Below are 7,942 nucleotides of genomic sequence, written 5' to 3'. Positions count from 1 at the left end.
TCGACGTGGATTATCAAGACAAGAGTGCATCGATCAACTTACTTCCACATTTGGCGATGAAGCCCCATCCTTTGCCACTGTGAAACGCCTGTATACCGAATTTAATCGTGGCCGCCATTCGCTCACCGACGAGATTCGCGAAGGTCGTCCAAAATCAGTTGTTGTTCAAGAAAACATTGATGCTGTGCAAAACCTAATACTGCAAGATCGTCATGTGACATACTGTGAGATTGAGGCAACCATAGGCATTAGTTCCACCAGCATATATAAAATATTACATGATCATTTAGCTGTGAGAAAGGTATGTTCTCGTTGGATCCCACACAATTTGACAAAAACTCAAAAAGACGCTCGCGTCAATTGGTGCAAACAAATGCTCAATAAATACAATCGTGGTGCTTCAAAAGACGTATATAAGATTGTAACAGGTGACGAATCATGGATATATGCATATGCGCCGGAACGTAAACAGCAGTCGACTGTATGGGTGTTTCAAGATGAACCCAATCCAACAAAAGTTGTTCGCGCTCGAAGCACATCGAAACAAATGGTCGCCTGTTTTTTCAGGAAAACTGGTTTATGTGGCAACTGTGCCTTTAGAGGAACGTAGAACGGTCAACTCTGAATGGTACACAACAATTTGTTTGCCAGAGGTCTTCGGTCAAATACGGAAAACAAACAAACGCCGTCGGATCATTGTTCATCAATACAATGCCAGCTGTCACACATCTAGTCTAACAACCGACTTTATGAACAGTCAAAAAATCGAATTGATGGGTCATCCGCCGTGCATTCCTCATTTGGCACCCAATGACTTCTTCTTGTTCCCGAATGTCAAGAATAAATTGCGTGGACAACGATTTTCGTCGGCGGAAGACGCTGTTGATGCGTTCAAAAACCATATTATGGAGGTGTCTCAAGAAGATTGGAAAAACTGCTTTGACAAATGGTTCGAACAAATGCAAAAGTGTATTGACCATAAAGGAGAATACTTCGAAAAACAACAAAGCAGTTTTCAATGCCAAATTCCTGTTTTTTCATTGTTAGGCTCAAAATATAAATAGTGACCCTCGTATTAGGTTTGGCCATGTATTTCCACTGGGATGAATTATTGAAAATTGAGTTATGTAGTGGAATATTCAAATAATTTTTTTTTCATTCAATTATATTATATCATCCACTACGAGCGCGTGGGTTGCATATGTTTTTAACCAGTGGCTGTGATTGGGTTCCAAAACTGGGTGGGGGGGGGGGGGCAGAGACAGTATATTTCCTTGTGTAGATATGGTTTAGCATAGTGTGGGGGTAAAAGTGGGGTGGACTTCCCCCTCACCCATCGCCTAATCGCCACCACTGTTTTTAAGTTATTGCCAAGCTTGGTTCATTGGAGAGTACTTTTAGTTTTACATGTTATCTCCAGAAGTATTAATATGTTAATTGACAATTTATTGTCAGTTTTAGACATGTCAGGGGATGGTCATTTAATTTTTAACATCGTGATGTTCACTTAATGTTAGACCACAAAAGGACAATCACCTAATGTTTAAACCTCGAGAGGGCAATCACTTATCCTTTGAACCTCAAGCAGACGATTATCTACTTTTTAGACCTCAAGAGGGGGATCACATTATGTTAGGCCCAGAGGCGACTGCTCCTTAGGTGGAAAAGTTGCGCAGCCACCACATATTTTTGGACTTACAAAGCTAATTATTAAACTTATTTGGTAGTGAATAATAGTTACACAATTTCATCTTAAAGCAGATTTCTTCCCGATCATTTTCTGTTCTTGTTTGCCTTTGCACTGGATCGAAATCTCAGTCTTGCCGCGAGGTAGTGTACTCGGATTCTGCCACTTCAAGAGGGCATTGGAGGCCTCCCTATCCTTTTACACATGTATACCTGCCATTCCCCTATCTTGGTGTATGGGAGCCAGGAGGTTGCAAGAAAAATGCCACCACCTACCAGTGTTGCCAACTCATCAGTTTGTGACGCAACCATACACACAGGACCCATATTTTTGTCTTCTGGGCCGTACATATTCTGTACGTATACGCATGGACGTCCGGAAAGGGGAGCAAAGGGGGTCCACAGCCCCTTCATGGAAAATGAATGTTCACCTAAAAATTATATATTTCACACATTATTTCATTTCAGTGACAGTAATTTATGTTAATTATTATAAGTAATTGTAATTTCAGACTGAAGCAGTGTTTTTTGAAGGCGCATCACTATTATAGGGAAGAAAATGCCTCCTTTGCTCGCCACTGGAAAAAATTACCTTGCTTGCCCTCCCTGGAAAAAAATCCTGTGGATGTCCATGCTTAAATGCAAAAATAATAAATGTCTCACTAGATAGCGTAAAGCTCTGCGAAACCGGAGATCCTAGGTTCGAACGCTGATGAAGGCATCCATTTCATCTGTTCATTGTTCGACCTCATCGTCGCAGTATTATCGAGCTTGAGCCAAAATATATAAATATGTAGTGTGATGTACGTACACTATTAACCTTTCAACTGCTGCCAGAAAAACAAATAAGTAAATTTAATGTGGTGGAGTATGCTTCAATGTTTTCTGAACACTTTGGTTTCTTTGCTAAATGTTGTAGTTTGTATGTCGTGTTTGTGTGCAAACCAACAATTGTTTCTTACTCTTAGCAATATTTCTATAATTTTTAAACATTTTTTTTAAGGAACTACATTATTCGTGGGCAGACCCTCTGTTTGGTGGGGGAGGAGGGGGGAGCAAAAGTCGTGATGAGACATACTCTATGTGATCAAAAGTATCAGGACACACCGTGAAACGTGTGTTTATCATAGAGGGCAACACAGTACTGCCATCTACCGCGTGGAACACATAGTCGGCGAACTCAGTAGTCTGCAGACAGTGTGAGACAACAGTATGGGATGGCCTGAGGAACTCACAGACTTTCAACGTGGTCAGTTGGTTGGGTGCCACTTGTGTAGGAAGTCTGTGTGTAAGATTTCCACCCTCCTAAACATCCTTCTGTCCACTGTTTCCAATGTTATAGTGAAGGGATGTGTGCAACCAAAAAGCGTGCAGGCCAACCTCTCATGTTGACCTCCAGAGACCATCGAGTGTTAAAGACGGTCGTACAGCATTATCGTCAATCATCCATCGCCACCGTCACACAGAAATTTTGAACTGCATCAGGATCTACTCCAAGCACCATTATTGTTTGACGCAAGATGCGGCAACTTGGTTTCCATGGCCGAGCAGCTGCCCATAAGTCAAACATCACACAGACAAATCCAAAAAGGCCACCTCGTGTGGTGCAAGGAGCATCGAAACTGGACCATAGAACAGTGGAAAACCGTTGTGTGGAGTGATGAATCACAGTACACAATGTGACGATCCGATGGTAGGGTGTGGGTGTGGCGAATGCCTGGTGAACGACATCTACCAGCCTGTATAGTGCCGACAGTGAAATTCGGAGGTGGCGGGGTTACAGTGTGGTCATGTTTCTCGTGGAGGGGGCTTGGTCCCCTTGTTGCTTTACATGGCAATGTCACGGCACAGCTTACGTTAACATTTTAACAGCTTTCATGCTGCCTACCGTCGAAGACCAGTTCGGGGATGACCATTGTGTCTTTCAACACGACCGAGCACCCGTCCATACTGCAGGGCTTGTGGGGGAGTGTTTTGACGACAACAACATCCCACTAATGGACTGGCCTGCGCAGAGTCCTGATTTGAAACCCATAGAACATCTTTGGGATCTTTTGGAATGCAGACTTCGTGCTAGTCCGGATACTTTTGATCACATAGAGTATATAGTGTCGACGGAAAGAAAGTAAATTATTGTTTATCTCCAGAGGATCGGCCGAAGATGATGACATTTCGTCAGATCATGCCCCATGTAGAAATGATGGCAAAATAAGGGCTGACTACTATAAAAATATACGTAACACCCGCCCCGCCCCTTTCGAAAATCCTGGGCACGCCACTGCAACCACCAACATTCCGAACCATGAGCCGCCACTGGTTAGTCCCCAAGCAGGTGATCACCTAATATTTAGACCAAGAGGACGATCTCTAAACTTTTAGATTACCTAACTTTAAGATCTCAAGAGGGTGAACACCTAATGCTAGGCCCAAGCAAGCTATCGCTTAATTTTTAGACCTCAAAAGGGTGAATACTTAACGTTAGATCCCAAGCGGGCGATCATTAAATTTTTTATCTCAAGAGGGCGATCAATTAAATATTAGACCCCAAAGCGGGTGATCACATAATGTTTAGACCTTGAGATGGCGATCATTAATGTTAGACACCAAGCAAACGAACACAATATTTACACCTCAATCGCCTCAAGAGGGCGATCACTTAATGTTTAGACCTCAAGGGAGCAAGCATTTTAATTTTAAACCCCAAGAGGACGATCACTTGTTTATACTTCAAGAAGGTGAAATGAACACCTAATGTTAGACCTCCAAGCGGGCGATCATTTAGTTTTTAGACCTCAAGAGGGCGATTCTTAGTTTCTAGACCTTGGGAGAGCGATCATTAAATGTTTATACCTGAATTACTATTTAGAAGTCAAGAGACTATTACTTGATTTTACCTAATTTCAGAGTAGCTAGAATGCTAATTGAAGGGCGAAGTGAGGTGGAACTTTCTTCATCCCTCCACTGCTTCCCAATTTTGGGCTTGGAGGGGGGGGGGCGCTACTATATACACTTTGTGTACTACCACGGTGCTTCAAGGTTAAGATCTAAAATTCACCCCAGTTGGATTTTTTCAAATACCTTACTGTGGGGAGTTTTAACCAATTGCTGTTGTTAAATGAATGACTCCATGCGGGCGCACATGGATACAGTAGTCCTGATAATTCGAGATGGGCAGCACCAAGGACGTATTTGGGAGGAGGGGTCCAGGAGTCCCGGACCCTCCCCTCCCCTCCGAAAAAAAACAAGTATTAAAATTAAATAATGAAAATATACTTGTTTAGCGTTTATTGATAACACCATTAAGCCTTGTTTTCATTACCGAAGAATGCAAACAAGAAAAAGGAAAACAGAAGAAGAGGAAGGGATTATCTATGAAGTGAAGTGTAAAGAATGTCAGAGTGTGTACATAGGAGAAACAAGGAAGAGGATGAAAGACAGGTTGAAAGAACATAGGGATGATGTACGACTTAAGAGAGAGAAATGCGATATTTAAGCAGACGAGAGAAATGCGATATTTAAGCAGACGAGAGAAACAGGACATGACATAGAGTGGGATGAGGCTAAGCAGATAGGAAGGGAGAAGAGAGTACTAGTAAGAAAATGGAAGTAGGTCAAAGAAAGGGAAAGAGGACACAGTGAACTGGAATGGGGGACTGAAGATAGACAAAGAATGGTAGAAGGTGTTAGAAAGAGTGGAAAGGACAAGAGCGAAGGAGGAGAAAAGACGGAAGAAAGGAAGGATAAGGAAAAAGAGTGTGAGATAAGGAGTCCAACCACTTTCCAGATGAAAGGAAATACTTATCTAAATCGCCTGTCAGGTGAAACGATTGTATGAAAAATGCGCTCAGTGAAAATTTCGCTCAAATTGAATGTTGCGAAATTTGCGCTCAGCTTCCTGGAGGAAAGAAGCGCACCTGCGTATGACTCACCGCTGAGAGCAATGCACCCCTTCGCCACCAACTATTTATTTAATTTCATTTCAGGTATTACTTCCACATGAAGAAATGCCTGTGGCGAAAGGCTCAAGAGCTTGACTTAAGACGAGAATACCGAGAAAACAAGGAAATTCGTCATCATTTCCAAATGTGTCCATCGTTAGAAATTCCCAAACCTGAAGAGTTTTTTTATTATTCTTTTGTCGAGAGATGGCTGGAAAATGAAGAAATTCCTGTCGAAATTTGAACGTGCTACAAGAGACGGCACCGAACTACGAATGCTGTTGAAGAATGGTATAATCGCTTAAACAAACTACTTCAACGACCAAATCCCAGAATCAGAGACGTCGTTCTTTGCTTGAAGAAAGAAGCCGAAAATTCAGGCTTCGTGTTCATGAGATCACAGTTAAATTTTGAGGGAAAGAGAAGGAAAACTGCATACCAAAAGCTGGATGCAAGAATCGAGAACACAGTAAAGAGGTACGAAGAAACAGGCAACATTAGATTGTGTCTCAGAGCGATATCATTCTGATAAAAGCTGCAGTAAACTCGATAAACCGATGAAGCAAGAAAATAATGAAGTTTTTATAGACAGATTTTAAACACGCCTAAATAGTTGAAAGATATTTCAATTATTTAGCCAGTCCACAGCCTGGAAAAAGTGTGGTGGGAATCAAATATTAAATAAATATAATACATGAATATTTGATATTTTTTTAGGGTGGGGGAGGGTCATTAATGGTTCTTGGAAGTGTGAGCCGATATTTCGCTGAGCGAACTTTCGCGACACCAGTGAAACAACAGTTGACAGGAGAAGGCCACCTGTTAGAACACCTGGAAAGGAATGTTCCAGATAAACTTCTTTCTAATAATCTTGTGTGTGGAGGGGAGTGATTTTTGTGTGTATATATATCTTCCTGTTTTGTACCTTATTTAATTTGTATTTGGTACTGAGTCTGAAGAAGACCTTGCTAGAAGGTTGAAACGTAACGTTTAGTTTATGTTTTAAAATAAAATAAACTCTGCCTTGGTCAGCAAATTGAGTTTTTAGCGTTTATTGTATAGTCGATGGTTATATTTTCCTCTGAACTAATTGGCAGGCTAGGATTATATTGGGATCATACGGCTTTGAAGGGTAGCACCAAAGATTTATGTTTGCACACTACTATTTATGATAATATGCATAAAATATTAATCAGGAACTTTACTTTCCGCCAACTGGATCTAACATCCTTTTTTGTTATTCAATATATATTCAATTATTCATTTATTTGACATTAATTTCTTTGGCAGAGCACTTGTTTTTATACAAACAAAATAGATAATGAATACTTGTTGTTATGTTATATCTCTATTCTGATACGATATTTTTATCTATTCATGTAATAATATGATATTAAATAAATTATATATTTTAATTAGTGTTAATTCAATTTAATGTAATTATAATATAATTATTTTAATTTAAACATTATTATTGTTATTATTCCTGAGACACTTTGTTCGGACACCCCCCCCCCCCGAAATATATTTCTATATACTTGCCTGGGCAGCTCTGAGAATACCGCAAATTATCAAATATAATCAAACTATACGGAATAACGTTGGGAAAATCGGAAGAAGCAAAATAAAAAAAATAACAAAAAAGTAAGGTATGTGAAAATTGGGATAAACTATAGCTATTGTAATTATACTCAGTACTACAGTAGTAACAATGGTTTGGAAAAAACAATGGCGGCCGTTGGGTGTCAAAACCAGGGGGCAAGAACAGTTTACTTCTCTTGGTAGGCAAGGTTAGGATTATTAGACCATAGTTCGTAGCAAAAAGTGATGGGGAAGGCAATTGCCCCCCCCCCAATCGCCACCACTGGAAAAAATAGTTAAACAATATAGACCACTTTAAAGAAGTGGTCAAATGTCTTCTGCTTCAGGACGTTGCATCGCTTTCGTTCACAAACCCACTTATCAGAATAAGAATCGGATTTTTTTGGCTCGGATGTTACGGAATATCGAATTATCAGGACTCTACTGTATTCATATTTTCAAAATATCAGACTTGCCGATATATAGTTCACTCAGGGTCTCGCGTTCGACCTGTAGCCCTAATCCGGCGATTTATTGAGAACTTTAAATATCGTATCGTATGAGTTTTAGGGTTAGGAATGTAAAAGCAAATCATCACCAAAATAACCACATGAGGAAACACGTACGTACATATAACACGAAAAGAGATAAGTTGAATGCACGTGCTTTATTGTTCTTTTTATGTAATCGTATCAACGTTCGGCAGATAATAATATACGAGAGCGTTTTAAAAGGAA

This window comes from Lepisma saccharinum, chromosome 28, assembly GCF_977018435.1.
Source record: "Lepisma saccharinum chromosome 28, izLepSacc3.1, whole genome shotgun sequence".
Taxonomy (NCBI): Eukaryota; Metazoa; Arthropoda; class Insecta; order Zygentoma; family Lepismatidae; genus Lepisma; species Lepisma saccharinum.
The sequence above is the reverse complement of the archived record's forward strand: the minus strand, read 5'-3'. Positions refer to the sequence as shown.